The 12,764-nt window shown below is 34.7% G+C and overlaps 1 long non-coding RNA gene across 1 annotated transcript; it reads right to left on the bottom strand.

Moving 5' to 3' along the window:
- Positions 1 to 518: 518 nt before the first annotated feature.
- On the bottom strand, positions 519 to 2,439 carry LOC112940628 (uncharacterized). Its single transcript, XR_003244959.2, has 3 exons — positions 1,010 to 2,439; positions 859 to 916; positions 519 to 768 (listed from the first exon to the last, which is right to left on the bottom strand). It is a non-coding gene; the product is annotated as an uncharacterized lncRNA (long non-coding RNA).
- Positions 2,440 to 12,764: the final 10,325 nt, after the last annotated feature.

The following is a 12,764-nucleotide window of genomic DNA, read 5'->3' as shown; positions in this document are numbered from 1 at the left end:
CATTGCAGTTTAGCATTTATATACGCCTCGTTATAAAAGGATTGAGCACCGATATACGCCTCCACGAAGGGTTTCAATAGGCATGTTTGTCATAGATGATGTACCTAGAAACGAGAATTAGGCAATATAGTATCAGAATATTCACTATATATAGTTTAATGAATATCCAAATTTCTATTATCTAGTTATTTCAGGGTTGTATCCAAATTTTTGTTTGTCTATTCTTTCTTATTATGTATGTGGTTGATGATTCTTGTCGTAGTAGTGTTTTATTATTATTATTACTATCATTATTAGTAGTAGTATTTCAGGGTTGTAAGCTAAAATTTAATTAGTTTGATTTTTCAATTTAATGGACTAAAAAGTAAAAATAGACAATACATCAAAAAAGTGCATTACTAATTTACTACCAAATATCAATATGTCAATATGTCATTAGGCATTAACACCACAAATTTTAAATTCACAATATCACTAAAACACACTGTTTTTAATTAACAATGACACTAAAACAAAACTTGCATTGTAGATTTGTAGTTAATGTCTTCACAAATACAACATAATAACAATCTAACAAGTAACATTAAAGTCTTTCATGAGCTCATAATAAAACAATAATAAGCAACAAACAATGTATTTTAAACTTCTTATCTTCTTCCATGAGATTACTTTCAATTCAAATGTCAACAATAACAAACAACAATAATGAGTTTCTTGACTTTCTTCCATGTCAACAAAATTATTTCTTCATTGCCTTGACCCTTGGAACTTTTAAGATAAAATCAAATATTAGAAACTTAGAATACTACTTTTAAGATTAAAAATGATATGATTAAATAAATGATGTATTAAACTCACCGCTTGCAAGTCAATCATAGATCAACAATGGAAGAGTTTCTTCCACTATTTGTCATCTCTATAATTAAGAAAAAGAAACATGTCATACAAGATAGAACACAATAAGTATTTTATTTTTTTTCAAAAATAAATAAAAAATAAAAAATCTTACCAAGTTCAATTTTTTCAAGAAACTCCAAACTTTCTTCAACACAAATAGGCTTGGTTTCTTGTCTAAGCCAATCTTGGACACAAATAAGACATTGCACACATTTGAGAGTCAATGAACTTCTAAAGGGATCTAGAATTCGACCACCAGTGCTAAATGCACACTCCGATGCCACACTCGATATAGGAATAACCAATACATCTCGAGCCAACTGTAAAAGTACAGAAAATCTAGGAGAATTAACTTTCCACCAACTCAAAATATCAAAATCTCAGATTCAGGTTCTTGGACTTCAAGAAGATATTTATCCAACTCGGATTTAACACCTAAACTTCCAGAATCATTATTTTGTTTTTTCATGTGCAACTTAGTTCTCAAAGAATTTTTGGACACATTCTGTGAAATACCACAAGCAGAAGAATCAGATGAGTCAGATGAAGATGGTTGACTTTTGGAACCTTTTCCATACTTACTTACATATATCGCAAACAAATCCCTCAAGTAAGACTCTACTTTCGTATTCACTACATTTCCTGTTTCCCAAATAATTCTTCAAGAGCAAAACTAACATACACAAATTTATTGTGAGAATTCAAAACATAAGCAATAAAAATTATTTTGTTCATTCTTTCAGGAGTACCCCAATATTTCTTGAATTTTTCTTTCATTTCCAAAGTCATTTTACTCAAATCAAGGTCATCACTTGCTATACATAATTTCAAATAAGCATCAAGTTCACATATATCTTCAAAATGAACATTACAAGTAACATATCGTGAACCTGAAACTTTCAAAGTGAGTTCATAAAATTTTTCAAGAAACTTTGTGACATTCCTCACATTAGCCCAATCTTCATATTATTTTGACCCTGCGATACTTCCATCTTCACAAACATTAGTAGCAAGAAAAGAATTAAAACTACCATCATAAAGATCAAACCTCTAAAAGCCTTCTCACACTTTTCTGTTGTGTCTAACATCAAATAGGTGGAATTCCACCTAGTAGGCACATCTAAAGACAACATCTTATCACATTCTATCTTTTGTATTTCAACACATTTCAAGAAATTTCTTATCCTTGAAGAAGATGATCTAACATATTTCACCATTTGTCTCACCCTTTGATAGAAGGACTAATTTCTTTCAAACCATCTTGCATAATTAGATTAAGTATATGAGTCATACATCTCACATGGAGATGCTTATCTTCTATCAAATTAGTTTCCCACATATCTAATTTTTTGAACAACTCTAAAACTGCCACATCATTTGAAGAGGCATTATAACCTCATCCATCTCTTAATTAATTATGTATCTATCTAATATTTTATAATAAATAAATGGTGAGATTGGATAATATTTTAACTACTTCCTTTATTTTCAATTCATTTCTGCCTTCTTCTTCTTATTATTATATATGTCATGAAATGCATATATGCACGCAAGAAAAAACGGCTCCCAACACGTTTAACTACTCAATAATACATACATACATACATACATTAAAATAAATAACACATGTTGCATGCAACATATCAATATTCACCTATATATACGACTCCTCTACTTTAATTAACAAAATCTCTAAATACCAAAGTCCATAAAAAGTCTTGATATACTCTTCAACTTTATAATTTATTACAATTTATAGTTCGCTCATTATAAAGTAATGCACATTTATATGATAATAGGAACCCACTTTTTTAATAAAGATACATCAAACTCTAAATCAAAAAATTATATAAGGTCCCCTTCTTTCCTACAAAAATACAATAAAATAAATAAGTTTAATGGAAAAAAGACTTTCTTACTACAGATCACAAAAGTCAAAAAATCAACCAGCGTTGGGCTCACAAAATAGTGACACGTAGGCCAAAAAGGGATAGAAAATTATTAATAAAATAAGTTCAGGGGGGATAGTAGGACCTTAGTATAGTATAAGTGTGTCTATGATATTTCGTGCATAGGTTGAGGGGGTACTTGTGCATTATCCCAAATAAAAATAATAAAACTAAAATAAATCAAAAAGTAAGATAAAGAAAAACTTAAAATGAAAAGAAAGAATATTTCAAATTGAATTAACACGTGTCACACAATGATTGATATGTCATTACACTTGTCATTTAAAATCTAGAACTGATTCAAAAATGATGTAATAATATATATTCAAAATAGTTTAGGAAATAATAAGATATCTACATAGTTAAAATATATTTTTAAAAATTCAAAACAACTTCAACTGTCTCTTAATGTCTTTTCTCTTTAACATATATTTAAAGTTCAGCTTTTCTATTGGCAAGATGTTAGTAGATGCCAGCCATCATAATTTGAAATTTAGATTGTGTATAAGTTCTGCTTATCTGTTGGCATGATGTTAGTAAATGCCTACCATAATTTGAAATTTTAGATTGTGACACTTTTTCTTAATACATTTTGACATAGTAAAAATTAAATTTATTATATCAAATTTTTAGGTTGAGATGAAAAAATGCATATTTATATCCCAAGTGAGAAAAGAACGTATAATGAAAAATAATAATAATAAAAGTCGTTTTCATGGTATGTAAATCTTTGTATTTAAAGTTTGACATTATATTTTCATAATATCGAAAGTATTATTGAAATAATGTATATATAACATACTAATTAAGAATATTGCTATATCCCAATTGAGTTTATTTATTTCTCATATTTTATTAGTTTAAGATGGACATTGAGTCTTGAACGCTAAAAATGTAAATTAAGTTATCTACAGGAAGAATTTTAGCAGCAAATATAATTGTCATTAATGATTATTTTGTTAAGAACGTATGACTTGTTAGTAGTAGTTCTTTTGTGCAGTCGTGGGTCTTGTTTCGATACTCACCTTTGTACTGTAGATGTTTCATAGACAGAAAATTTTGGTGAGTCTTTTAATTTTAGATATTTTATTTAAATGTTTCATACTCAATATATTCAGCAAAATTTTAAGATTGAGTAAATTATTTTTAAACGTTTTTGTCAATTGGATATTTATGTATGCTTGAGTTAGCCATCCGCTTGTAATCAACCAAAACAAAAATCTGCTTGGAACCAGCAATAATTTTCAAGTATCGACCACGTCCAGGTATCGGATCATATGACAGAATCACCCACACATCATTGTCTTCATACCACAATCCAACCAATACACACTTGTTAGAAACAGTTGACATTTGTTAATTCTAAAGTAGGCTTTAGCGGTCCCAAAGGACTAGTCTATTTCAAAATAAATGGAAAGTTTGTTCTTCATTCTACATAATTTTACTCATAAAAAGGGTAAATAATATATCTAATTTTTTTTTCGTTTTATGTCTAAACTATTGATAATGTTAATTTTTATACATAAATTATTACTTAATTTAAGAAACACACCTCTCTTTTTTATCATACTCTTATCATCGTATGTGTAATTTCATACATAAAATATCACTTACTTAGCTTGAAAAACATTTCTCGTTTTGTGATATATATATATATATATATATATATATATATATATATATATATATATATATATATATATATATATATATATATATATATATATATATATATAAAATCTTGAAATAATAATTTTCTTACTTAATTACTGCAAAACTTTTTCAAAAAATAAATTTTTTATTTGGTTTACATACGGTACCAAGTAGAAAAAAAAATATTTTCATAAATATGTATATAAATATATAACACAAAATAAGAGAAAAGCAAAAAAAAACAATAAATTAGCAACATAATGAAGTAAAATTTTTATTTTTAAAATTTAAATACAATATCAATTTTTTTTAAGAAAGGAGAGGGGGGCGGTGTGAGATCTGATTTTCAAAAAATATTTTGCTAAAGTAATTGAAAAAAATAAAAGGAGGTGATGATAGGGTGAGAAAAATATTTTAAATTTTATTTTGGAAGAAAATAATTGTTATTTTTTAAATTTTAAGAATAGAAATGCTTTAATCTTTAGTTTTTAACTCATATTAGTTTATTCAATTTTTTGTTAAAGTTGAAGATATTATCCACGTGATAAGGTTTTTGTAAATAATAGAGAAAATGTATTATACATCATTAAAGCATATTTTTTAAATTAATAAGTGATACTAATATATAATAAAACTCATATCCATGGTTTAAATATAAAACTAAAAAATAAAATTGACTGTATATGTTTTTGACACTTGTTACTTCTAAACACCTTACTAGTAATAATTTTCAAAGTTTGGCAAGGCTATACTAAGGGTTACATATGAATACCATAATGAATTGACAGATGTAAAAGTAATTACTTAATATGTATATATTGACTAATTTAATGTTAAGGTTTAAGAGTCTCTTTTCATTCAATTATTCACGAGTCATTAAATAAATTAATTTTTTTTATAATATTAATGTTTGTTATAATAAATGATAAATACTGAGTAAAATCAACTTATGAACCCAAATTTTTTTTTTATAAAGCAAAAGGCGATGATATCGTAATAATACCCCATGTAACAATCATATTCAAATATTGTAAAACTATTTTTTGATGATCCTAACTAGTTATATATGTATATGTATGTGAATATAAATACATGTGTTAGAATGATAAAGATTTTGATAATTGACAAATACACAAACAGATGAAAGAAACAGGTTGTACAGACGTGTTCCTTACAGAACGAATCCGACTTAGATAAGGAGAACGTCAACCACGTGAATTAGAAGTTATAAAGCTGTGGAATTATTATTTTTTCGACAAGCAACAAGTACAAAAAGTTTCCTTTTATAAAGGAGTTCAAAGTCAAGTGAAAGAAGGAAAACTAATTCCTATCTAAGGAAATCTATTTAAGGAAATTGTGTTTTCTTGTTTATTAAGGAAATTCTGTAGAAAAGGAATCCAAGTAGAAGTCAACAAGGATTTGTAGAAGACAAATACAAGTTGAATTATACAAGGATTTTTTGAAGTTTTGATCTATAAATAGGGAGCTATTTGCATCAAAAAAATTGCGCACTTAGATAGAAAGAAGATCAAAACACGATCAAGAAGTTTGAAAGAGTTTTGAGATTTATTGGGAGTGTAGCAATTTGTGAGGAAAAATTGTAAGATTGTATTCAAGAGTCTTGTTTACAATCTGAGTTTTGTGAGTAGGAGTTGTTCAACAAGTTGTAGAACTTAAAGAACATTGGAAGATATTAAACCGGGGGTTTTGTGTCTTTGGGTAACTAGAAATTAGAGTTTATAATTTCTTAGCTAGGAATTAGAGTTTATAATTCCTCTAAGAATTAGAGTTTATAATTCCTTAGGTTACATGAAAGAATATTGATTGTATTGAAGTGTTAACCTAATAAGGGAATACATGGGAGATATATATAGGAGATATAGGAAGGAGTACTAATCCTAATAGGACTAGGGTTAAGGAGTACTAATCCTAATAGGACTAGGATTAGTACACAGTAAATACTAATATTATTTAATACTATTTATTTAATACTATCTGTTACTATCCCCCCTCAAGCTGAGCTGAGCGGAAGCAAACGGAAGCTTGGAACTGAGGTAATCGTGCTGTCGGCTCGGGAGAAGCTTGGTGAGTATATCAACCGGTTATTCTTCAGTGGGTACATAGTGCACAGTCATGGTTCCGACCTGAACTTCATCGCGAACAAAGAGACAATTGGTATCAACATGCTTCATTCTGGTGTGTAGGACGGAATTCTTGGCCACACAGATGGTTGATTTGTTGTCACAATAGAAAGCAGTAACAGTGTGAGTGGCGCGGAGTTCGCGAAGAATATATGTGACTCACATGGTCTCAGCAGCGAGAAGAGCAAGGGTGCGGTATTCAGCTTCAGTCGAGGACCGAGAGACCTTGGGTTGTTTTTTTGTACACCAGGAGAACAGGTTCGGCCCCAAAAAAATGAGAAACCCCGATGTAGATTTTCTGTCATTTTTATCATTCGCCCAATCTGAATCTGAGGACCCCCGAAGCTCCAAGTCCCCAGGTCGAATGAGTAAACCACGACCAAGAGTGCCAAAAATGTACCTGAGAATGCGTTTTAGACAATGGTAATCATGTTCACTTGGTTGATGCATGCGCTGAGCAACTCGGTTGACAGCAAACTGGATGTCAGGACGGGTAATGGTCAGATACTGTAGAGCCCCAATGAAGCTGCGGAAGTGGGTGATATCGGCAAAGGGGGTGTCGGCTCCATTCGTAGACAAAGAGACTGCCATCGGTGTTGGTTGACTGGTGCATTTTTCCATTCCAGCTTTCTGCAACAAATCTCGAGCATATTTTGACTAATGAAGAAACAAGTCGCTGCCTGTCCGAGAAACCTCCATTCTCAGAAAATAATGTAACGGGCCAAGGTCCTTCATTTTGAAGGTAGTATGCATAGCTCGAGTGACATCCTAAATGCGAGCTGCAGTAGAGCCTGTAATAATGATATCATCTACATAGACAAGAAGAATGACTGTACCGTGTACTGAATGTCGAGTAAACAGAGTCGTGTCGAGTACGCAACACGTGAAGCCGAGTCCTTGGAGGAACGTTTTCAGACGTGTGTACCAAGCACGGGGGGCTTGCTTGAGCCCATACAGAGACTTCTGTAGTTTGCAAACATGTTGAGGGAAGCGGGGATCAACATAGCCTGGTGGTTGCGTCATGTAGATAGTTTCATCAAGCATGCCATGAAGAAAAGCATTGGAAACATCCAACTGATTGATGAGCCAATTGTTGCGCACGGCGAGTGACTGTACCAGGCGAATGGTTTTCTGCCGAATAACAGGACTGAATGTCTCGAAGTAATCAAGCCCATACTCATGATTGTAGCCTTTAGCAACCAAATGAGCCTTGTACCTGGAAATACTGTCATCTGCATTGTGTTTAATTTTGTACACCCATTTACAACCCACTGGGTGCCTCCCATGGGGCTTAGATAGCATGACGCCAATAAGCATTTTTTGAGGCAACAGAGTAGGTTGTTGGTTCACTATCGGGAAGGGGTGTATTTGGTAGTATGGTAGCCTGAAAGGTTTTGGGTTTAAAGATACCGGCTTTGCCACGGGTTAACATGGGATGAGTATTGGGGGGTGGCACGGGCGGTGGTGATTTGGAGGTGTCCGGGAAGGACCCAAAACGGATCGGGCTGGAGATGTTGTGGGTATGGGGTGGTTCGGGTTGGTTGTGAGTGTGGGTGGTGGTTGCGGGTGTATTGTGGGTGACGGTCGAAGGGGTGATGAGGGTGGTTGGGTAGTGGGTGGAGGTGTGGGGGAAGGTGGTGAGGGACCCTATGAGTCTGTTGGAAAAAGGGGAAGGACGCCAATGAATGATGTATTTGTGGAGGAGAAAATAGACTCGTAGGGAAACTCATTTTCGACAAATTTGACATGACAAGATATGTAGACTTTATGAGTTTGTGGGTCAAGACAACGATAACCCTTAGAGGTAGGATGATAGCCCAAAAAAATACAAGGACGGGATCAGGGTTGTAATTTGTGAGTAATATGAGGGCGTAGCCAAAGGTAGGCATGACACCCAAAGACGCGGAAGTTGGTATAATTGAGAAGTTCTTGGTAAAGGAGTTGAAAGAGTGATTTGTTGGGGAGGGTGTGACTGGGCATTCTGTTAATGAGGTAGTTTGCGGTGTCTAGAGCTTTTACCCAAAAGGAGACAGGGAGATGAGATTGATGTAGAAGAGTAACCACCGTTTCAATGAGATAGCGATGCTTACGCTCAGCCACGGGAGTGTATGGACAGGAGGTTTGATGTATAATTTCCAGGGATTGCAGAAACTGGCCAAAGATGTTATTTACATATTCCTTTCCATTGTCACTTCAAAAAAGTTTAACATGAGAATTGAATTGTGTTTTGACCATTTTTTCAAAAGTGACAAAGGTGGTGTATGCCTGTGATTTGTGTTTTAGTGGGTACAACCAAGTGTATTTTGTAAAATCATCCACAAAACAAATATAATAGCGAAAACCAGTAAATGAAGGAACAGCAGTAGGACCCCATAGGTCAGAATGAATAAGTTGAAAAGGTGCAGTTGTATGCTTCTCAGATAAAGTAAAAGGTAATTTATGAGATTTAGCAATTGAACAGGAGTTACAATTGTTCACATGAATGGAAGAAAACACTAATTGAGATATTAAAGAATTTATTATTTGAGTAGACGGGTGACCCAGATGACTGTGCCACAACAGACTGTGGCCATCAGCCGAAAGAGCCACCGGAGCCACAGGAACGCTTTCTGAAACTGGGTGGGCAGACGAACTTGTGCCAGGAAGAACGTACAGACCATGCTCATAGGGGCCCTAAAAAATCACCCTCTTGGTAGTATTGTCTAGGATCTGAAAATCATTAGAGGTGAACAAGAGTGAGCAATTATTGTCTTTTGTGAATTGGTGAACTTAAAGGAGATTGGTTTTAATAGAAGGGACGTGGGTAAGGTTACCTAGGTGAAAGATAGCGGTGGGGGTTTTAATGGTACCCGTGCCAGTGTGAGAAATATTAAGGGACTCACCGTTGCCAACAGTAATACCATTGGAGCCATGATATGGATTTGGAGCGTTAAGCTTGGATAGATTAGAAGTAACGTGCATGTTGGCCCCAGTATCCAATATCCATTCAGAGGAGGGGCCGGTTTGAGATGCATAATTGGCACGGTTATCACCATTTCGGCTCTCCTCATACCGAAACCAGCATCGAACAGCGGTGTGTCCTGTTTTTTGACAGATTTGACAAGTTGGACGATCCCGCTCGTAAATGCCCTGCCCACCGCTGGAAGATGACTGTCCGCCGCTGCCGAAAGAGTGCAGGATGTTGTTGCTGCCGTGCTGCTGACCGTCGTACGGCGGACGACTGCCTTGCCGGCCGCCACCACGCCCCCCGCGATAGTTATGGCTTGCGGTGAGGGCGGTGGCCGGCTCCATAATAGCGGCTTCTCGGAGAAGAAGTTTGCTCTCCAGATCCATGTTGATTTCTTCACTTTTTAGCCACAAGGATAGAGTAGCCAGGTCAACGACCATTAGACTGATGCGAACCGCCTGTTCAATGGAGGAGTAAGCTGATGGGAGCCCTCGAACGACGCACATGATGAGATCTTTTTTGGGAATGATTTCGTTCACGGTGTCGAGGGCTGTGATGATGGTGGAGACTTTGTCTAAATACTCCGCCATAGTTTTCGTGCCTTTGGTAATTATGAGGAAACAATCACGCAATTGAAAAATATGAGAGTGGGAAATTGATGCATAGCGTGTTGCGAGGGCCGTCCACAGGACTGAAGCAGTTGTGTAGGATCGGACATGTTTCTGAACCGTGGGAGAGATGATCGGATCTGGCCATCCACGGCTTTCCAGGCGGCATGGGCCGGATTGGTTTTTTCTGATTTTTCCGTGGCGGTGATGACTGCCGGCGGCGGTTCTGTGCTTTCGTTGACGTATTTGAGAAGGTAATTGGCCTCAAGGGCTGTAAGAACGGTGATTTTCCATGTAGGGTAATTTATGTCTGATAATTTTTTGGAAATCAGGGCATTGAAGATGCCTGGGAAGGAGTTAAATGCCAGAAGGAAGTGAATCGAGAGGATCCACCTCGGTTGTCATGGTTGCCGCCTCCAAGAGAAGAGAGGGAACAATCGGTGCCCTAAAAAGAGAAAAAAAAACCTAGAGAAAAGAAGATCTAGGTTTTCTGGCTCTTGATACCATGAAGGAATATTGATTGTATTGAAGTGTTAACCTAATAAGAGAATACATGGGAGATATATATAGGAGATATAGGAAGGAGTACAAATCCTAATAGGACTAGGATTAAGGAGTACTAATCCTAATAGGACTAGGATTAGTACACAGTAAATACTAATATTATTTAATACTATCTGTTATTATTACATAGCTTTGTAATATTTTGTTGAGACTTGAAATTTAATAAGGTGGAGTTAAATCCTACAGAGGTGTAGGTCGTGGTTTTTACCCTTGTGAGTTGGGGTTTTCCGCGATAAAATATTGTGTCATTATTTTATTTACTTCACAAAACGTAACTGCTGTAATTTCTCAAAAGAACATATAGAATAAACCTGTTCCTAAGGCGAATTTGGGGGTCATAAATCCAACAATTGGTATCAGAGCAGGTTATCTTTGAAGAGTCTAACAACTCAAGATAGGATCATAATGAATTCTGCACCTCTTCTTGGGCATGGTCAAGGGCAACACATCAACATACCACCATTATTTAATGGAGAATACTACTCTTGGTGGAAGACAAGAATGGAAGATTCAAGCTGAAGATTACGAACTATGGGTTAGAATTACTAATGGACCATTAATTCCTACTATTGCTGATAGTGAAGGGAATAAGGTACCTAAACCTATAGAAAAGTATGGAGAAGCCGATTACAAGATGTTAGGGAAGAATGCAAAATCTAAGTGCATTCTGGTATGTGGATTAAGACCTGATGAGTTTAACCGCATCTCTAGTTGTACCTCTGCAAAACAAATATGGGACACTTTAAAAAATGCTCACGAAGGTACAACTCAAGTTCGTAAATTCAGAATTGCCAGACTTTATTCTGAATATGAAGCCTTCAAAATGAAACCCGGAGAATCACTTCAAGATATTATCACCAGATTTACCACTGTTGTAAATGAGTTAATATCCTTGGGCAAAGTATACACCACTGAGGAACAGGTAGACAAAGTACTAAGGACTCTGCCTAGATCATGGGAAATAAAAGTTACTGCAATCAGAGAAGCCAAAGATCTAACCAATATGACTTTGGATGAATTAGTAGGAAATCTCAAAACTTATGAGATGAATGTTGACAAAAGAGGTGAAGGAAAAAAGAGAAAAATCTTGGATTTAAAGCAACTGAAAGTGATGAATCTGACATAGATGATGATGATCTTCCTCTGATAAGTAATAACTTCAAGAAACTCTTAAAAAGGGGATTAAACGCTAGCAATAAATCACCACCCCAAAAAGAAAGAAATCTTGAGAGACTACAGAGCGGAGGCTGCTTCAAGTGTGGTGAGACAGATCATCAGATTAAGGATTGCCCAATGTGGGAATTAGAATGGAAAAAGGAAAAAAACTGAAAAAGAAAGGAAGGAACTCTTTAATAAAAATAAAAACAAAGAAAAAGAACAAGCAATATATGCAGCTTGGGGAACAGGTTCTTCAGACATGTATGAAGAAGATGATGAGGACATTGCTTTGATGGCGATAGAAAAATAAGATGCTGAACCTGAATCAGACTCTAAAGAAACAGAGGTAAATCTTCTTAACCTAAAAGATAAACTAGTAAAGTTCTCTAAGAAAAAACTTTCATTCTTATTACTTGCTTCCATAGACACAATTCAAGAACTTGTTAACACCAAGAGCCAACTACTTGCTTCCTTATCTAGCTTAAAGTTTGAGCACATTGATCTTAATAAGAACAAACATGACCTTCAAAGGAAAATCAAGCAACTTGAATCTCACAATCTGGAACTAAGAACTGAGAATCTAAAATTAAAAGTTCTTGGTAAAGAAAAAGGGAGTGAACTGCCTGACCAAACATTTGAGGTCGACAAACTCAAAAATGTTTTAAAACTAGAAAAGGAAAACTCTAGAAGAATAAATCTTGAATTAACTAGGATGAGAAGTGATCTAGAAAGAGCAAATAAGTGGACAAAATCCTCCATGATAGTAACCCATCTAGGTAACAATAATAGGAACATTAAAACTGGAATAGGGTATGAACAATCCATAAATGGGAATCCTATGTTTTGT

This window comes from Solanum lycopersicum, chromosome 9 (genome assembly GCF_036512215.1).
Source record: "Solanum lycopersicum chromosome 9, SLM_r2.1".
NCBI classification, from domain to species: domain Eukaryota; kingdom Viridiplantae; phylum Streptophyta; class Magnoliopsida; order Solanales; family Solanaceae; genus Solanum; species Solanum lycopersicum.
The sequence above is the reverse complement of the archived record's forward strand: the minus strand, read 5'-3'. Positions and strand labels throughout refer to the sequence as shown.